This window comes from Lissotriton vulgaris, chromosome 10 (assembly GCF_964263255.1).
Source record: "Lissotriton vulgaris chromosome 10, aLisVul1.2, whole genome shotgun sequence".
Taxonomy (NCBI): Eukaryota; Metazoa; Chordata; class Amphibia; order Caudata; family Salamandridae; genus Lissotriton; species Lissotriton vulgaris.
Window position 1 is genome coordinate 535,836,449 of NC_141698.1, and position 17,059 is coordinate 535,853,507.

The following is a 17,059-nucleotide window of genomic DNA, read 5'->3' on the forward strand; positions in this document are numbered from 1 at the left end:
ACACTTGTTCTGCATATTCTGAGCCGCTGCTGATACAGCAGAATAGAAGTAGGGTGAAGACTTGAGAGAAACTTTCCTCTAACAGTAGAAAGCACCAAGGTAGTTTCTGTAGTGTAGTGGTCATCACGTTCACCTAACACGCGAAAGGTCCCCGGTTCGAGACGGGGCAGAAACACTGTGCATTGGATGCTTTTTTTGTGCACACTCTAAAACCTTATTATCTCAATGCAAGTTTAAGAAGAGGTGGTCTTTGAACACGGTGAGCCGCGAGAATTTTTTTTTACCTTTGCAGACGAAACAAAGTTATCTCCATCGATCATCTGGGGGTTGTTCTTGGGCCTATTTTTATTTTGTGTGAGCTATGTTGTATTGTTGGGGCCTTTACACCTGTGACATTTCTGTGAACGTTGTAAGTGGAAACGTTGGCAGGTGCAGACAGAAAAGTCAGAACTAAGCACACCCTGAGCCGTCAGGATGGCCGAGTGGTCTAAGGCGCCAGACTCAAGAGAGCTTGATCTTCAGTGATGCTGAGCCTTCTGGTCTCCTCATGGAGGCGTGGGTTCAAATCCCACTTCTGACAGGTCCCTTTTACACCCTTAAGTCTTCCTAATTTTTGCAGTGCATTCCCCACACACACCACAATATTTGCGGGAACCTGTAGTAAATAAAGAGAAATCCACCAGGCTGGGCCCTCAATCACAATTCCATGTATTTCTGAAAGTGACACCGCAGGCACACCTTCCATTACATTTGCAATCCATCACAGTAACTGCCTTGCTGGGTTTCGAAATAAGCAGTTGATCCCATCATTTGTTGTGAGGCTCTCCTGCCACCTTTTGGGCAGAGAAGGCACTGTCCCTGCAACAACACAGGCAGACATGTTCAACAGGGCTTCCTGGTTATGTGGGAGGAGCAGATTGCCAATGGTCCCCCCTTGAAAATTCTAATTTACATAAGGAAGACAGAGAGGTAGCTGGTAGTAGGCACTACACACGGACATTGCACTCCCTCTTGTGATTTGCAGCCAATTCTAGATTGAGGCAGGAGGAAAGGAGGAGACTCGCCCAACAATGGCCATACTGGGAAGTCAGCCACTCTGGGTCTCCCAGGTGAATGTTTCAGGCCTGTGAGCCACTCATATAAATCTCGCCTGATCGAGCCTGATCGAGCGCTGAGCGGGCGCGTTTGAATCCAAATATCAAACACCTCTTTCTCAGGCGCAAGAAATGGTGGGCCCTTCATTGCTTCTGGTGTGGAAGTCTATGGAGCAAGGGTCCAGGACTTGCAGAGGAGTACAAGTGCCAGAAAGTGCTTGCTGTTCTCATCTGTGCCTTTTTACTGCTCACTGGCCGATAGGAGATTGGCTGCCCCCTTCCTTGCTGGAGTGAAAAAACAACAACTTGAGAGAAAACATGACTTTGTGTGGCTCACTTATAGGGAGACGAGCCAAATAGCCCTGCTGTTTTCTGAAAGACGCTTCAGTAATTGTTCAAAATGTCTCCTGGCCACTCAGGCTTGTTGGTCTAGGGGTATGATTCTCGCTTCGGGTGCGAGAGGTCCCGGGTTCAAATCCCGGACGAGCCCATCCTGTGGAAGTTTTCAGGCTGCTTGTCATATAGGAGCCTTTCTTCTTTTCAATGCTATAAGACGCTGTGTATGTCGAGAAGGTTCCTTACCCTGCACGCTATTTTCCACTTTTGACATGATAAAGGAGTGCAGGACTTCCTTGCAACTGCTTTTCTGGGCTGGACCAGCAGTGTAGGAACATTACATGCAAAGAGTTTTTCTAGTGTCATTTCAGGATATGGTTTCAAAATCGCCTCTTGGGGAAAAAAGTGGTCCTCATTCCTGTCTTCCAAAGAAAGAGAGACCGGGTAAGGAGAGCCCAACTTTGAGCTTCAAGGACGTTGGCCCTTAGTCTGTGCGTTCCAACCCAATACACGCCAACAAGATTCCTGAGGTAGTGTCTGTTTCTGTAGTGTAGTGGTTATCACGTTCGCCTTACACGCGAAAGGTCCCTGGTTCGAGACCGGGCAGAAATGCAGCTTGCTGTTTTTCACAGTGTTTGCATTTACTGGCTCACTTTATAGAAAAGCTGAGATAATAGAGGCTGTCTATTCCTCACCAGCCTGACGTAGTGTGCTCCAGAGATCTCAGTGACAGCTCGAAAAGAGAAGTGACGATAGCTTGCGCCATTCGCTTGCTCGCACTTTGCTCTGTAGGGTGGGCCTACTTCATGAAAGCAAGGCATGAGAGAAGAAATGCTTCTCTTGTCCTCACCACGAGCAGACACTTAAAGCAAACAAACTGTCTGAAGGACAGAGGCTTTTTAATTTCTTGTTTGATGACGGTCATGGAAAAGACAGCAATCATATTGCAGAACAGAGCAGCATGTACTGGCTAGCTGCCACTAACCCCTGGAGCCGTGTCAGAGGTGACTCTTGCGTGGCTCGTTGGTCTAGGGGTATGATTCTCGCTTAGGGTGCGAGAGGTCCCGGGTTCAAATCCCGGACGAGCCCTTTTTAGAGGTAAACATACAAACCCTACTAAAAAAGCACTATGCCTGACTATTTCTCGTTATACTGGGTGCATTGTTGCACAACATATTTCTAACCTCAGAAGAAAAATGGATCACCATGCTTTATCTGCCTACCTGCTTAGTCTCAGTGTGTCCCAGGTGATGCTTTCCCAAGCTGTACTCGCTGGCATTTAGGCATCAGATATTTGCCTGTCGATGCCTGCACAAGTGAGTTTTGAATACGTCTAATTGCAAGCATGTTGGATGATATCTCTGAGGTTTTCACACTTGTTCTGCACATTCTGAGCCGCTGCTGATACAGCAGAATAGAAGTAGGGTGAAGACTTGAGAGAAACTTTCCTCTAACAGTAGAAAGCACCAAGGTAGTTTCTGTAGTGTAGTGGTCATCACGTTCGCCTAACACGCGAAAGGTCCCCGGTTCGAGACGGGGCAGAAACACTGTGCATTGGATGCTTTTTTTGTGCACACTCTAAAACCTTATTATCTCAATGCAAGTTTAAGAAGAGGTGGTCTTTGAACACGGTGAGCCGCGAGAATTTTTTTTTACCTTTGCAGACGAAACAAAGTTATCTCCATCGATCATCTGGGGGTTGTTCTTGGGCCTATTTTTATTTTGTGTGAGCTATGTTGTATTGTTGGGGCCTTTACACCTGTGACATTTCTGTGAACGTTGTAAGTGGAAACGTTGGCAGGTGCAGACAGAAAAGTCAGAACTAAGCACACCCTGAGCCGTCAGGATGGCCGAGTGGTCTAAGGCGCCAGACTCAAGAGAGCTTGATCTTCAGTGATGCTGAGCCTTCTGGTCTCCTCATGGAGGCGTGGGTTCAAATCCCACTTCTGACAGGTCCCTTTTACACCCTTAAGTCTTCCTAATTTTTGCAGTGCATTCCCCACACACACCACAATATTTGCGGGAACCTGTAGTAAATAAAGAGAAATCCACCAGGCTGGGCCCTCAATCACAATTCCATGTATTTCTGAAAGTGACACCGCAGGCACACCTTCCATTACATTTGCAATCCATCACAGTAACTGCCTTGCTGGGTTTCGAAATAAGCAGTTGATCCCATCATTTGTTGTGAGGCTCTCCTGCCACCTTTTTGGCAGAGAAGGCACTGTCCCTGCAACAACACAGGCAGACATGTTCAACAGGGCTTCCTGGTTATGTGGGAGGAGCAGATTGCCAATGGTCCCCCCTTGAAAATTCTAATTTACATAAGGAAGACAGAGAGGTAGCTGGTAGTAGGCACTACACACGGACATTGCACTCCCTCTTGTGATTTGCAGCCAATTCTAGATTGAGGCAGGAGGAAAGGAGGAGACTCGCCCAACAATGGCCATACTGGGAAGTCAGCCACTCTGGGTCTCCCAGGTGAATGTTTCAGGCCTGTGAGCCACTCATATAAATCTCGCCTGATCGAGCCTGATCGAGCGCTGAGCGGGCGCGTTTGAATCCAAATATCAAACACCTCTTTCTCAGGCGCAAGAAATGGTGGGCCCTTCATTGCTTCTGGTGTGGAAGTCTATGGAGCAAGGGTCCAGGACTTGCAGAGGAGTACAAGTGCCAGAAAGTGCTTGCTGTTCTCATCTGTGCCTTTTTACTGCTCACTGGCCGATAGGAGATTGGCTGCCCCCTTCCTTGCTGGAGTGAAAAAACAACAACTTGAGAGAAAACATGACTTTGTGTGGCTCACTTATAGGGAGACGAGCCAAATAGCCCTGCTGTTTTCTGAAAGACGCTTCAGTAATTGTTCAAAATGTCTCCTGGCCACTCAGGCTCGTTGGTCTAGGGGTATGATTCTCGCTTCGGGTGCGAGAGGTCCCGGGTTCAAATCCCGGACGAGCCCATCCTGTGGAAGTTTTCAGGCTGCTTGTCATATAGGAGCCTTTCTTCTTTTCAATGCTATAAGACGCTGTGTATGTCGAGAAGGTTCCTTACCCTGCACGCTATTTTCCACTTTTGACATGATAAAGGAGTGCAGGACTTCCTTGCAACTGCTTTTCTGGGCTGGACCAGCAGTGTAGGAACATTACATGCAAAGAGTTTTTCTAGTGTCATTTCAGGATATGGTTTCAAAATCGCCTCTTGGGGAAAAAAGTGGTCCTCATTCCTGTCTTCCAAAGAAAGAGAGACCGGGTAAGGAGAGCCCAACTTTGAGCTTCAAGGACGTTGGCCCTTAGTCTGTGCGTTCCAACCCAATACACGCCAACAAGATTCCTGAGGTAGTGTCTGTTTCTGTAGTGTAGTGGTTATCACGTTCGCCTTACACGCGAAAGGTCCCTGGTTCGAGACCGGGCAGAAATGCAGCTTGCTGTTTTTCACAGTGTTTGCATTTACTGGCTCACTTTATAGAAAAGCTGAGATAATAGAGGCTGTCTATTCCTCACCAGCCTGACGTAGTGTGCTCCAGAGATCTCAGTGACAGCTCGAAAAGAGAAGTGACGATAGCTTGCGCCATTCGCTTGCTCGCACTTTGCTCTGTAGGGTGGGCCTACTTCATGAAAGCAAGGCATGAGAGAAGAAATGCTTCTCTTGTCCTCACCACGAGCAGACACTTAAAGCAAACAAACTGTCTGAAGGACAGAGGCTTTTTAATTTCTTGTTTGATGACGGTCATGGAAAAGACAGCAATCATATTGCAGAACAGAGCAGCATGTACTGGCTAGCTGCCACTAACCCCTGGAGCCGTGTCAGAGGTGACTCTTGCGTGGCTCGTTGGTCTAGGGGTATGATTCTCGCTTAGGGTGCGAGAGGTCCCGGGTTCAAATCCCTGACGAGCCCTTTTTAGAGGTAAACATACAAACCCTACTAAAAAAGCACTATGCCTGACTATTTCTCGTTATACTGGGTGCATTGTTGCACAACATATTTCTAACCTCAGAAGAAAAATGGATCACCATGCTTTATCTGCCTACCTGCTTAGTCTCAGTGTGTCCCAGGTGATGCTTTCCCAAGCTGTACTCGCTGGCATTTAGGCATCAGATATTTGCCTGTCGATGCCTGCACAAGTGAGTTTTGAATACGTCTAATTGCAAGCATGTTGGATGATATCTCTGAGGTTTTCACACTTGTTCTGCACATTCTGAGCCGCTGCTGATACAGCAGAATAGAAGTAGGGTGAAGACTTGAGAGAAACTTTCCTCTAACAGTAGAAAGCACCAAGGTAGTTTCTGTAGTGTAGTGGTCATCACGTTCGCCTAACACGCGAAAGGTCCCCGGTTCGAGACGAGGCAGAAACACTGTGCATTGGATGCTTTTTTTGTGCACACTCTAAAACCTTATTATCTCAATGCAAGTTTAAGAAGAGGTGGTCTTTGAACACGGTGAGCCGCGAGAATTTTTTTTTACCTTTGCAGACGAAACAAAGTTATCTCCATCGATCATCTGGGGGTTGTTCTTGGGCCTATTTTTATTTTGTGTGAGCTATGTTGTATTGTTGGGGCCTTTACACCTGTGACATTTCTGTGAACGTTGTAAGTGGAAACGTTGGCAGGTGCAGACAGAAAAGTCAGAACTAAGCACACCCTGAGCCGTCAGGATGGCCGAGTGGTCTAAGGCGCCAGACTCAAGAGAGCTTGATCTTCAGTGATGCTGAGCCTTCTGGTCTCCTCATGGAGGCGTGGGTTCAAATCCCACTTCTGACAGGTCCCTTTTACACCCTTAAGTCTTCCTAATTTTTGCAGTGCATTCCCCACACACACCACAATATTTGCGGGAACCTGTAGTAAATAAAGAGAAATCCACCAGGCTGGGCCCTCAATCACAATTCCATGTATTTCTGAAAGTGACACCGCAGGCACACCTTCCATTACATTTGCAATCCATCACAGTAACTGCCTTGCTGGGTTTCGAAATAAGCAGTTGATCCCATCATTTGTTGTGAGGCTCTCCTGCCACCTTTTTGGCAGAGAAGGCACTGTCCCTGCAACAACACAGGCAGACATGTTCAACAGGGCTTCCTGGTTATGTGGGAGGAGCAGATTGCCAATGGTCCCCCCTTGAAAATTCTAATTTACATAAGGAAGACAGAGAGGTAGCTGGTAGTAGGCACTACACACGGACATTGCACTCCCTCTTGTGATTTGCAGCCAATTCTAGATTGAGGCAGGAGGAAAGGAGGAGACTCGCCCAACAATGGCCATACTGGGAAGTCAGCCACTCTGGGTCTCCCAGGTGAATGTTTCAGGCCTGTGAGCCACTCATATAAATCTCGCCTGATCGAGCCTGATCGAGCGCTGAGCGGGCGCGTTTGAATCCAAATATCAAACACCTCTTTCTCAGGCGCAAGAAATGGTGGGCCCTTCATTGCTTCTGGTGTGGAAGTCTATGGAGCAAGGGTCCAGGACTTGCAGAGGAGTACAAGTGCCAGAAAGTGCTTGCTGTTCTCATCTGTGCCTTTTTACTGCTCACTGGCCGATAGGAGATTGGCTGCCCCCTTCCTTGCTGGAGTGAAAAAACAACAACTTGAGAGAAAACATGACTTTGTGTGGCTCACTTATAGGGAGACGAGCCAAATAGCCCTGCTGTTTTCTGAAAGACGCTTCAGTAATTGTTCAAAATGTCTCCTGGCCACTCAGGCTCGTTGGTCTAGGGGTATGATTCTCGCTTCGGGTGCGAGAGGTCCCGGGTTCAAATCCCGGACGAGCCCATCCTGTGGAAGTTTTCAGGCTGCTTGTCATATAGGAGCCTTTCTTCTTTTCAATGCTATAAGACGCTGTGTATGTCGAGAAGGTTCCTTACCCTGCACGCTATTTTCCACTTTTGACATGATAAAGGAGTGCAGGACTTCCTTGCAACTGCTTTTCTGGGCTGGACCAGCAGTGTAGGAACATTACATGCAAAGAGTTTTTCTAGTGTCATTTCAGGATATGGTTTCAAAATCGCCTCTTGGGGAAAAAAGTGGTCCTCATTCCTGTCTTCCAAAGAAAGAGAGACCGGGTAAGGAGAGCCCAACTTTGAGCTTCAAGGACGTTGGCCCTTAGTCTGTGCGTTCCAACCCAATACATGCCAACAAGATTCCTGAGGTAGTGTCTGTTTCTGTAGTGTAGTGGTTATCACGTTCGCCTTACACGCGAAAGGTCCCTGGTTCGAGACCGGGCAGAAATGCAGCTTGCTGTTTTTCACAGTGTTTGCATTTACTGGCTCACTTTATAGAAAAGCTGAGATAATAGAGGCTGTCTATTCCTCACCAGCCTGACGTAGTGTGCTCCAGAGATCTCAGTGACAGCTCGAAAAGAGAAGTGACGATAGCTTGCGCCATTCGCTTGCTCGCACTTTGCTCTGTAGGGTGGGCCTACTTCATGAAAGCAAGGCATGAGAGAAGAAATGCTTCTCTTGTCCTCACCACGAGCAGACACTTAAAGCAAACAAACTGTCTGAAGGACAGAGGCTTTTTAATTTCTTGTTTGATGACGGTCATGGAAAAGACAGCAATCATATTGCAGAACAGAGCAGCATGTACTGGCTAGCTGCCACTAACCCCTGGAGCCGTGTCAGAGGTGACTCTTGCGTGGCTCGTTGGTCTAGGGGTATGATTCTCGCTTAGGGTGCGAGAGGTCCCGGGTTCAAATCCCGGACGAGCCCTTTTTAGAGGTAAACATACAAACCCTACTAAAAAAGCACTATGCCTGACTATTTCTCGTTATACTGGGTGCATTGTTGCACAACATATTTCTAACCTCAGAAGAAAAATGGATCACCATGCTTTATCTGCCTACCTGCTTAGTCTCAGTGTGTCCCAGGTGATGCTTTCCCAAGCTGTACTCGCTGGCATTTAGGCATCAGATATTTGCCTGTCGATGCCTGCACAAGTGAGTTTTGAATACGTCTAATTGCAAGCATGTTGGATGATATCTCTGAGGTTTTCACACTTGTTCTGCACATTCTGAGCCGCTGCTGATACAGCAGAATAGAAGTAGGGTGAAGACTTGAGAGAAACTTTCCTCTAACAGTAGAAAGCACCAAGGTAGTTTCTGTAGTGTAGTGGTCATCACGTTCGCCTAACACGCGAAAGGTCCCCGGTTCGAGACGGGGCAGAAACACTGTGCATTGGATGCTTTTTTTGTGCACACTCTAAAACCTTATTATCTCAATGCAAGTTTAAGAAGAGGTGGTCTTTGAACACGGTGAGCCGCGAGAATTTTTTTTTACCTTTGCAGACGAAACAAAGTTATCTCCATCGATCATCTGGGGGTTGTTCTTGGGCCTATTTTTATTTTGTGTGAGCTATGTTGTATTGTTGGGGCCTTTACACCTGTGACATTTCTGTGAACGTTGTAAGTGGAAACGTTGGCAGGTGCAGACAGAAAAGTCAGAACTAAGCACACCCTGAGCCGTCAGGATGGCCGAGTGGTCTAAGGCGCCAGACTCAAGAGAGCTTGATCTTCAGTGATGCTGAGCCTTCTGGTCTCCTCATGGAGGCGTGGGTTCAAATCCCACTTCTGACAGGTCCCTTTTACACCCTTAAGTCTTCCTAATTTTTGCAGTGCATTCCCCACACACACCACAGTATTTGCGGGAACCTGTAGTAAATAAAGAGAAATCCACCAGGCTGGGCCCTCAATCACAATTCCATGTATTTCTGAAAGTGACACCGCAGGCACACCTTCCATTACATTTGCAATCCATCACAGTAACTGCCTTGCTGGGTTTCGAAATAAGCAGTTGATCCCATCATTTGTTGTGAGGCTCTCCTGCCACCTTTTGGGCAGAGAAGGCACTGTCCCTGCAACAACACAGGCAGACATGTTCAACAGGGCTTCCTGGTTATGTGGGAGGAGCAGATTGCCAATGGTCCCCCCTTGAAAATTCTAATTTACATAAGGAAGACAGAGAGGTAGCTGGTAGTAGGCACTACACACGGACATTGCACTCCCTCTTGTGATTTGCAGCCAATTCTAGATTGAGGCAGGAGGAAAGGAGGAGACTCGCCCAACAATGGCCATACTGGGAAGTCAGCCACTCTGGGTCTCCCAGGTGAATGTTTCAGGCCTGTGAGCCACTCATATAAATCTCGCCTGATCGAGCCTGATCGAGCGCTGAGCGGGCGCGTTTGAATCCAAATATCAAACACCTCTTTCTCAGGCGCAAGAAATGGTGGGCCCTTCATTGCTTCTGGTGTGGAAGTCTATGGAGCAAGGGTCCAGGACTTGCAGAGGAGTACAAGTGCCAGAAAGTGCTTGCTGTTCTCATCTGTGCCTTTTTACTGCTCACTGGCCGATAGGAGATTGGCTGCCCCCTTCCTTGCTGGAGTGAAAAAACAACAACTTGAGAGAAAACATGACTTTGTGTGGCTCACTTATAGGGAGACGAGCCAAATAGCCCTGCTGTTTTCTGAAAGACGCTTCAGTAATTGTTCAAAATGTCTCCTGGCCACTCAGGCTCGTTGGTCTAGGGGTATGATTCTCGCTTCGGGTGCGAGAGGTCCCGGGTTCAAATCCCGGACGAGCCCATCCTGTGGAAGTTTTCAGGCTGCTTGTCATATAGGAGCCTTTCTTCTTTTCAATGCTATAAGACGCTGTGTATGTCGAGAAGGTTCCTTACCCTGCACGCTATTTTCCACTTTTGACATGATAAAGGAGTGCAGGACTTCCTTGCAACTGCTTTTCTGGGCTGGACCAGCAGTGTAGGAACATTACATGCAAAGAGTTTTTCTAGTGTCATTTCAGGATATGGTTTCAAAATCGCCTCTTGGGGAAAAAAGTGGTCCTCATTCCTGTCTTCCAAAGAAAGAGAGACCGGGTAAGGAGAGCCCAACTTTGAGCTTCAAGGACGTTGGCCCTTAGTCTGTGCGTTCCAACCCAATACACGCCAACAAGATTCCTGAGGTAGTGTCTGTTTCTGTAGTGTAGTGGTTATCACGTTCGCCTTACACGCGAAAGGTCCCTGGTTCGAGACCGGGCAGAAATGCAGCTTGCTGTTTTTCACAGTGTTTGCATTTACTGGCTCACTTTATAGAAAAGCTGAGATAATAGAGGCTGTCTATTCCTCACCAGCCTGACGTAGTGTGCTCCAGAGATCTCAGTGACAGCTCGAAAAGAGAAGTGACGATAGCTTGCGCCATTCGCTTGCTCGCACTTTGCTCTGTAGGGTGGGCCTACTTCATGAAAGCAAGGCATGAGAGAAGAAATGCTTCTCTTGTCCTCACCACGAGCAGACACTTAAAGCAAACAAACTGTCTGAAGGACAGAGGCTTTTTAATTTCTTGTTTGATGACGGTCATGGAAAAGACAGCAATCATATTGCAGAACAGAGCAGCATGTACTGGCTAGCTGCCACTAACCCCTGGTGCCGTGTCAGAGGTGACTCTTGCGTGGCTCGTTGGTCTAGGGGTATGATTCTCGCTTAGGGTGCGAGAGGTCCCGGGTTCAAATCCCTGACGAGCCCTTTTTAGAGGTAAACATACAAACCCTACTAAAAAAGCACTATGCCTGACTATTTCTCGTTATACTGGGTGCATTGTTGCACAACATATTTCTAACCTCAGAAGAAAAATGGATCACCATGCTTTATCTGCCTACCTGCTTAGTCTCAGTGTGTCCCAGGTGATGCTTTCCCAAGCTGTACTCGCTGGCATTTAGGCATCAGATATTTGCCTGTCGATGCCTGCACAAGTGAGTTTTGAATACGTCTAATTGCAAGCATGTTGGATGATATCTCTGAGGTTTTCACACTTGTTCTGCACATTCTGAGCCGCTGCTGATACAGCAGAATAGAAGTAGGGTGAAGACTTGAGAGAAACTTTCCTCTAACAGTAGAAAGCACCAAGGTAGTTTCTGTAGTGTAGTGGTCATCACGTTCGCCTAACACGCGAAAGGTCCCCGGTTCGAGACGGGGCAGAAACACTGTGCATTGGATGCTTTTTTTGTGCACACTCTAAAACCTTATTATCTCAATGCAAGTTTAAGAAGAGGTGGTCTTTGAACACGGTGAGCCGCGAGAATTTTTTTTTACCTTTGCAGACGAAACAAAGTTATCTCCATCGATCATCTGGGGGTTGTTCTTGGGCCTATTTTTATTTTGTGTGAGCTATGTTGTATTGTTGGGGCCTTTACACCTGTGACATTTCTGTGAACGTTGTAAGTGGAAACGTTGGCAGGTGCAGACAGAAAAGTCAGAACTAAGCACACCCTGAGCCGTCAGGATGGCCGAGTGGTCTAAGGCGCCAGACTCAAGAGAGCTTGATCTTCAGTGATGCTGAGCCTTCTGGTCTCCTCATGGAGGCGTGGGTTCAAATCCCACTTCTGACAGGTCCCTTTTACACCCTTAAGTCTTCCTAATTTTTGCAGTGCATTCCCCACACACACCACAATATTTGCGGGAACCTGTAGTAAATAAAGAGAAATCCACCAGGCTGGGCCCTCAATCACAATTCCATGTATTTCTGAAAGTGACACCGCAGGCACACCTTCCATTACATTTGCAATCCATCACAGTAACTGCCTTGCTGGGTTTCGAAATAAGCAGTTGATCCCATCATTTGTTGTGAGGCTCTCCTGCCACCTTTTGGGCAGAGAAGGCACTGTCCCTGCAACAACACAGGCAGACATGTTCAACAGGGCTTCCTGGTTATGTGGGAGGAGCAGATTGCCAATGGTCCCCCCTTGAAAATTCTAATTTACATAAGGAAGACAGAGAGGTAGCTGGTAGTAGGCACTACACACGGACATTGCACTCCCTCTTGTGATTTGCAGCCAATTCTAGATTGAGGCAGGAGGAAAGGAGGAGACTCGCCCAACAATGGCCATACTGGGAAGTCAGCCACTCTGGGTCTCCCAGGTGAATGTTTCAGGCCTGTGAGCCACTCATATAAATCTCGCCTGATCGAGCCTGATCGAGCGCTGAGCGGGCGCGTTTGAATCCAAATATCAAACACCTCTTTCTCAGGCGCAAGAAATGGTGGGCCCTTCATTGCTTCTGGTGTGGAAGTCTATGGAGCAAGGGTCCAGGACTTGCAGAGGAGTACAAGTGCCAGAAAGTGCTTGCTGTTCTCATCTGTGCCTTTTTACTGCTCACTGGCCGATAGGAGATTGGCTGCCCCCTTCCTTGCTGGAGTGAAAAAACAACAACTTGAGAGAAAACATGACTTTGTGTGGCTCACTTATAGGGAGACGAGCCAAATAGCCCTGCTGTTTTCTGAAAGACGCTTCAGTAATTGTTCAAAATGTCTCCTGGCCACTCAGGCTCGTTGGTCTAGGGGTATGATTCTCGCTTCGGGTGCGAGAGGTCCCGGGTTCAAATCCCGGACGAGCCCATCCTGTGGAAGTTTTCAGGCTGCTTGTCATATAGGAGCCTTTCTTCTTTTCAATGCTATAAGACGCTGTGTATGTCGAGAAGGTTCCTTACCCTGCACGCTATTTTCCACTTTTGACATGATAAAGGAGTGCAGGACTTCCTTGCAACTGCTTTTCTGGGCTGGACCAGCAGTGTAGGAACATTACATGCAAAGAGTTTTTCTAGTGTCATTTCAGGATATGGTTTCAAAATCGCCTCTTGGGGAAAAAAGTGGTCCTCATTCCTGTCTTCCAAAGAAAGAGAGACCGGGTAAGGAGAGCCCAACTTTGAGCTTCAAGGACGTTGGCCCTTAGTCTGTGCGTTCCAACCCAATACACGCCAACAAGATTCCTGAGGTAGTGTCTGTTTCTGTAGTGTAGTGGTTATCACGTTCGCCTTACACGCGAAAGGTCCCTGGTTCGAGACCGGGCAGAAATGCAGCTTGCTGTTTTTCACAGTGTTTGCATTTACTGGCTCACTTTATAGAAAAGCTGAGATAATAGAGGCTGTCTATTCCTCACCAGCCTGACGTAGTGTGCTCCAGAGATCTCAGTGACAGCTCGAAAAGAGAAGTGACGATAGCTTGCGCCATTCGCTTGCTCGCACTTTGCTCTGTAGGGTGGGCCTACTTCATGAAAGCAAGGCATGAGAGAAGAAATGCTTCTCTTGTCCTCACCACGAGCAGACACTTAAAGCAAACAAACTGTCTGAAGGACAGAGGCTTTTTAATTTCTTGTTTGATGACGGTCATGGAAAAGACAGCAATCATATTGCAGAACAGAGCAGCATGTACTGGCTAGCTGCCACTAACCCCTGGAGCCGTGTCAGAGGTGACTCTTGCGTGGCTCGTTGGTCTAGGGGTATGATTCTCGCTTAGGGTGCGAGAGGTCCCGGGTTCAAATCCCTGACGAGCCCTTTTTAGAGGTAAACATACAAACCCTACTAAAAAAGCACTATGCCTGACTATTTCTCGTTATACTGGGTGCATTGTTGCACAACATATTTCTAACCTCAGAAGAAAAATGGATCACCATGCTTTATCTGCCTACCTGCTTAGTCTCAGTGTGTCCCAGGTGATGCTTTCCCAAGCTGTACTCGCTGGCATTTAGGCATCAGATATTTGCCTGTCGATGCCTGCACAAGTGAGTTTTGAATACGTCTAATTGCAAGCATGTTGGATGATATCTCTGAGGTTTTCACACTTGTTCTGCACATTCTGAGCCGCTGCTGATACAGCAGAATAGAAGTAGGGTGAAGACTTGAGAGAAACTTTCCTCTAACAGTAGAAAGCACCAAGGTAGTTTCTGTAGTGTAGTGGTCATCACGTTCGCCTAACACGCGAAAGGTCCCCGGTTCGAGACGGGGCAGAAACACTGTGCATTGGATGCTTTTTTTGTGCACACTCTAAAACCTTATTATCTCAATGCAAGTTTAAGAAGAGGTGGTCTTTGAACACGGTGAGCCGCGAGAATTTTTTTTTACCTTTGCAGACGAAACAAAGTTATCTCCATCGATCATCTGGGGGTTGTTCTTGGGCCTATTTTTATTTTGTGTGAGCTATGTTGTATTGTTGGGGCCTTTACACCTGTGACATTTCTGTGAACGTTGTAAGTGGAAACGTTGGCAGGTGCAGACAGAAAAGTCAGAACTAAGCACACCCTGAGCCGTCAGGATGGCCGAGTGGTCTAAGGCGCCAGACTCAAGAGAGCTTGATCTTCAGTGATGCTGAGCCTTCTGGTCTCCTCATGGAGGCGTGGGTTCAAATCCCACTTCTGACAGGTCCCTTTTACACCCTTAAGTCTTCCTAATTTTTGCAGTGCATTCCCTACACACACCACAATATTTGCGGGAACCTGTAGTAAATAAAGAGAAATCCACCAGGCTGGGCCCTCAATCACAATTCCATGTATTTCTGAAAGTGACACCGCAGGCACACCTTCCATTACATTTGCAATCCATCACAGTAACTGCCTTGCTGGGTTTCGAAATAAGCAGTTGATCCCATCATTTGTTGTGAGGCTCTCCTGCCACCTTTTTGGCAGAGAAGGCACTGTCCCTGCAACAACACAGGCAGACATGTTCAACAGGGCTTCCTGGTTATGTGGGAGGAGCAGATTGCCAATGGTCCCCCCTTGAAAATTCTAATTTACATAAGGAAGACAGAGAGGTAGCTGGTAGTAGGCACTACACACGGACATTGCACTCCCTCTTGTGATTTGCAGCCAATTCTAGATTGAGGCAGGAGGAAAGGAGGAGACTCGCCCAACAATGGCCATACTGGGAAGTCAGCCACTCTGGGTCTCCCAGGTGAATGTTTCAGGCCTGTGAGCCACTCATATAAATCTCGCCTGATCGAGCCTGATCGAGCGCTGAGCGGGCGCGTTTGAATCCAAATATCAAACACCTCTTTCTCAGGCGCAAGAAATGGTGGGCCCTTCATTGCTTCTGGTGTGGAAGTCTATGGAGCAAGGGTCCAGGACTTGCAGAGGAGTACAAGTGCCAGAAAGTGCTTGCTGTTCTCATCTGTGCCTTTTTACTGCTCACTGGCCGATAGGAGATTGGCTGCCCCCTTCCTTGCTGGAGTGAAAAAACAACAACTTGAGAGAAAACATGACTTTGTGTGGCTCACTTATAGGGAGACGAGCCAAATAGCCCTGCTGTTTTCTGAAAGACGCTTCAGTAATTGTTCAAAATGTCTCCTGGCCACTCAGGCTCGTTGGTCTAGGGGTATGATTCTCGCTTCGGGTGCGAGAGGTCCCGGGTTCAAATCCCGGACGAGCCCATCCTGTGGAAGTTTTCAGGCTGCTTGTCATATAGGAGCCTTTCTTCTTTTCAATGCTATAAGACGCTGTGTATGTCGAGAAGGTTCCTTACCCTGCACGCTATTTTCCACTTTTGACATGATAAAGGAGTGCAGGACTTCCTTGCAACTGCTTTTCTGGGCTGGACCAGCAGTGTAGGAACATTACATGCAAAGAGTTTTTCTAGTGTCATTTCAGGATATGGTTTCAAAATCGCCTCTTGGGGAAAAAAGTGGTCCTCATTCCTGTCTTCCAAAGAAAGAGAGACCGGGTAAGGAGAGCCCAACTTTGAGCTTCAAGGACGTTGGCCCTTAGTCTGTGCGTTCCAACCCAATACACGCCAACAAGATTCCTGAGGTAGTGTCTGTTTCTGTAGTGTAGTGGTTATCACGTTCGCCTTACACGCGAAAGGTCCCTGGTTCGAGACCGGGCAGAAATGCAGCTTGCTGTTTTTCACAGTGTTTGCATTTACTGGCTCACTTTATAGAAAAGCTGAGATAATAGAGGCTGTCTATTCCTCACCAGCCTGACGTAGTGTGCTCCAGAGATCTCAGTGACAGCTCGAAAAGAGAAGTGACGATAGCTTGCGCCATTCGCTTGCTCGCACTTTGCTCTGTAGGGTGGGCCTACTTCATGAAAGCAAGGCATGAGAGAAGAAATGCTTCTCTTGTCCTCACCACGAGCAGACACTTAAAGCAAACAAACTGTCTGAAGGACAGAGGCTTTTTAATTTCTTGTTTGATGACGGTCATGGAAAAGACAGCAATCATATTGCAGAACAGAGCAGCATGTACTGGCTAGCTGCCACTAACCCCTGGAGCCGTGTCAGAGGTGACTCTTGCGTGGCTCGTTGGTCTAGGGGTATGATTCTCGCTTAGGGTGTGAGAGGTCCCGGGTTCAAATCCCTGACGAGCCCTTTTTAGAGGTAAACATACAAACCCTACTAAAAAAGCACTATGCCTGACTATTTCTCGTTATACTGGGTGCATTGTTGCACAACATATTTCTAACCTCAGAAGAAAAATGGATCACCATGCTTTATCTGCCTACCTGCTTAGTCTCAGTGTGTCCCAGGTGATGCTTTCCCAAGCTGTACTCGCTGGCATTTAGGCATCAGATATTTGCCTGTCGATGCCTGCACAAGTGAGTTTTGAATACGTCTAATTGCAAGCATGTTGGATGATATCTCTGAGGTTTTCACACTTGTTCTGCACATTCTGAGCCGCTGCTGATACAGCAGAATAGAAGTAGGGTGAAGACTTGAGAGAAACTTTCCTCTAACAGTAGAAAGCACCAAGGTAGTTTCTGTAGTGTAGTGGTCATCACGTTCGCCTAACACGCGAAAGGTCCCCGGTTCGAGACGGGGCAGAAACACTGTGCATTGGATGCTTTTTTTGTGCACACTCTAAAACCTTATTATCTCAATGCAAGTTTAAGAAGAGGTGG

At 47.4% G+C, this 17,059-nt stretch overlaps 31 non-coding genes across 31 annotated transcripts; all 31 read left to right on the plus strand.

The window, feature by feature from the left end:
* The first annotated feature begins 102 nt into the window (after positions 1-102).
* TRNAV-AAC (transfer RNA valine (anticodon AAC)) lies at positions 103-175 on the plus strand. The gene has a single exon. It is a non-coding gene; the product is annotated as a tRNA-Val (tRNA).
* Positions 176-468: 293 nt separating this feature from the next.
* On the plus strand, positions 469-580 carry TRNAL-CAA (transfer RNA leucine (anticodon CAA)). Its single transcript has 2 exons — positions 469-506; positions 535-580. It is a non-coding gene; the product is annotated as a tRNA-Leu (tRNA).
* A 932-nt stretch (positions 581-1,512) lies between these two features.
* Positions 1,513-1,584, plus strand: TRNAP-CGG (transfer RNA proline (anticodon CGG)). Its single transcript has one exon. It is a non-coding gene; the product is annotated as a tRNA-Pro (tRNA).
* A 385-nt stretch (positions 1,585-1,969) lies between these two features.
* TRNAV-UAC (transfer RNA valine (anticodon UAC)) lies at positions 1,970-2,042 on the plus strand. Its single transcript has one exon. It is a non-coding gene; the product is annotated as a tRNA-Val (tRNA).
* A 405-nt stretch (positions 2,043-2,447) lies between these two features.
* Positions 2,448-2,519, plus strand: TRNAP-AGG (transfer RNA proline (anticodon AGG)). Its single transcript has one exon. It is a non-coding gene; the product is annotated as a tRNA-Pro (tRNA).
* A 385-nt stretch (positions 2,520-2,904) lies between these two features.
* On the plus strand, positions 2,905-2,977 carry TRNAV-AAC (transfer RNA valine (anticodon AAC)). The gene has a single exon. It is a non-coding gene; the product is annotated as a tRNA-Val (tRNA).
* Positions 2,978-3,270: 293 nt separating this feature from the next.
* On the plus strand, positions 3,271-3,382 carry TRNAL-CAA (transfer RNA leucine (anticodon CAA)). The gene is made up of 2 exons: positions 3,271-3,308; positions 3,337-3,382. It is a non-coding gene; the product is annotated as a tRNA-Leu (tRNA).
* Positions 3,383-4,314: 932 nt separating this feature from the next.
* TRNAP-CGG (transfer RNA proline (anticodon CGG)) lies at positions 4,315-4,386 on the plus strand. Its single transcript has one exon. It is a non-coding gene; the product is annotated as a tRNA-Pro (tRNA).
* A 385-nt stretch (positions 4,387-4,771) lies between these two features.
* On the plus strand, positions 4,772-4,844 carry TRNAV-UAC (transfer RNA valine (anticodon UAC)). Its single transcript has one exon. It is a non-coding gene; the product is annotated as a tRNA-Val (tRNA).
* Positions 4,845-5,249: 405 nt separating this feature from the next.
* On the plus strand, positions 5,250-5,321 carry TRNAP-AGG (transfer RNA proline (anticodon AGG)). Its single transcript has one exon. It is a non-coding gene; the product is annotated as a tRNA-Pro (tRNA).
* A 385-nt stretch (positions 5,322-5,706) lies between these two features.
* TRNAV-AAC (transfer RNA valine (anticodon AAC)) lies at positions 5,707-5,779 on the plus strand. The gene has a single exon. It is a non-coding gene; the product is annotated as a tRNA-Val (tRNA).
* Positions 5,780-6,072: 293 nt separating this feature from the next.
* Positions 6,073-6,184, plus strand: TRNAL-CAA (transfer RNA leucine (anticodon CAA)). Its single transcript has 2 exons — positions 6,073-6,110; positions 6,139-6,184. It is a non-coding gene; the product is annotated as a tRNA-Leu (tRNA).
* Positions 6,185-7,116: 932 nt separating this feature from the next.
* Positions 7,117-7,188, plus strand: TRNAP-CGG (transfer RNA proline (anticodon CGG)). Its single transcript has one exon. It is a non-coding gene; the product is annotated as a tRNA-Pro (tRNA).
* A 385-nt stretch (positions 7,189-7,573) lies between these two features.
* Positions 7,574-7,646, plus strand: TRNAV-UAC (transfer RNA valine (anticodon UAC)). The gene has a single exon. It is a non-coding gene; the product is annotated as a tRNA-Val (tRNA).
* A 405-nt stretch (positions 7,647-8,051) lies between these two features.
* On the plus strand, positions 8,052-8,123 carry TRNAP-AGG (transfer RNA proline (anticodon AGG)). Its single transcript has one exon. It is a non-coding gene; the product is annotated as a tRNA-Pro (tRNA).
* Positions 8,124-8,508: 385 nt separating this feature from the next.
* Positions 8,509-8,581, plus strand: TRNAV-AAC (transfer RNA valine (anticodon AAC)). The gene has a single exon. It is a non-coding gene; the product is annotated as a tRNA-Val (tRNA).
* A 293-nt stretch (positions 8,582-8,874) lies between these two features.
* On the plus strand, positions 8,875-8,986 carry TRNAL-CAA (transfer RNA leucine (anticodon CAA)). The gene is made up of 2 exons: positions 8,875-8,912; positions 8,941-8,986. It is a non-coding gene; the product is annotated as a tRNA-Leu (tRNA).
* Positions 8,987-9,918: 932 nt separating this feature from the next.
* Positions 9,919-9,990, plus strand: TRNAP-CGG (transfer RNA proline (anticodon CGG)). Its single transcript has one exon. It is a non-coding gene; the product is annotated as a tRNA-Pro (tRNA).
* A 385-nt stretch (positions 9,991-10,375) lies between these two features.
* On the plus strand, positions 10,376-10,448 carry TRNAV-UAC (transfer RNA valine (anticodon UAC)). The gene has a single exon. It is a non-coding gene; the product is annotated as a tRNA-Val (tRNA).
* A 405-nt stretch (positions 10,449-10,853) lies between these two features.
* On the plus strand, positions 10,854-10,925 carry TRNAP-AGG (transfer RNA proline (anticodon AGG)). The gene has a single exon. It is a non-coding gene; the product is annotated as a tRNA-Pro (tRNA).
* A 385-nt stretch (positions 10,926-11,310) lies between these two features.
* Positions 11,311-11,383, plus strand: TRNAV-AAC (transfer RNA valine (anticodon AAC)). The gene has a single exon. It is a non-coding gene; the product is annotated as a tRNA-Val (tRNA).
* A 293-nt stretch (positions 11,384-11,676) lies between these two features.
* Positions 11,677-11,788, plus strand: TRNAL-CAA (transfer RNA leucine (anticodon CAA)). The gene is made up of 2 exons: positions 11,677-11,714; positions 11,743-11,788. It is a non-coding gene; the product is annotated as a tRNA-Leu (tRNA).
* Positions 11,789-12,720: 932 nt separating this feature from the next.
* TRNAP-CGG (transfer RNA proline (anticodon CGG)) lies at positions 12,721-12,792 on the plus strand. The gene has a single exon. It is a non-coding gene; the product is annotated as a tRNA-Pro (tRNA).
* A 385-nt stretch (positions 12,793-13,177) lies between these two features.
* Positions 13,178-13,250, plus strand: TRNAV-UAC (transfer RNA valine (anticodon UAC)). Its single transcript has one exon. It is a non-coding gene; the product is annotated as a tRNA-Val (tRNA).
* Positions 13,251-13,655: 405 nt separating this feature from the next.
* Positions 13,656-13,727, plus strand: TRNAP-AGG (transfer RNA proline (anticodon AGG)). Its single transcript has one exon. It is a non-coding gene; the product is annotated as a tRNA-Pro (tRNA).
* Positions 13,728-14,112: 385 nt separating this feature from the next.
* TRNAV-AAC (transfer RNA valine (anticodon AAC)) lies at positions 14,113-14,185 on the plus strand. Its single transcript has one exon. It is a non-coding gene; the product is annotated as a tRNA-Val (tRNA).
* Positions 14,186-14,478: 293 nt separating this feature from the next.
* On the plus strand, positions 14,479-14,590 carry TRNAL-CAA (transfer RNA leucine (anticodon CAA)). Its single transcript has 2 exons — positions 14,479-14,516; positions 14,545-14,590. It is a non-coding gene; the product is annotated as a tRNA-Leu (tRNA).
* A 932-nt stretch (positions 14,591-15,522) lies between these two features.
* On the plus strand, positions 15,523-15,594 carry TRNAP-CGG (transfer RNA proline (anticodon CGG)). Its single transcript has one exon. It is a non-coding gene; the product is annotated as a tRNA-Pro (tRNA).
* A 385-nt stretch (positions 15,595-15,979) lies between these two features.
* TRNAV-UAC (transfer RNA valine (anticodon UAC)) lies at positions 15,980-16,052 on the plus strand. Its single transcript has one exon. It is a non-coding gene; the product is annotated as a tRNA-Val (tRNA).
* Positions 16,053-16,457: 405 nt separating this feature from the next.
* On the plus strand, positions 16,458-16,529 carry TRNAP-AGG (transfer RNA proline (anticodon AGG)). Its single transcript has one exon. It is a non-coding gene; the product is annotated as a tRNA-Pro (tRNA).
* A 385-nt stretch (positions 16,530-16,914) lies between these two features.
* Positions 16,915-16,987, plus strand: TRNAV-AAC (transfer RNA valine (anticodon AAC)). The gene has a single exon. It is a non-coding gene; the product is annotated as a tRNA-Val (tRNA).
* Positions 16,988-17,059: the final 72 nt, after the last annotated feature.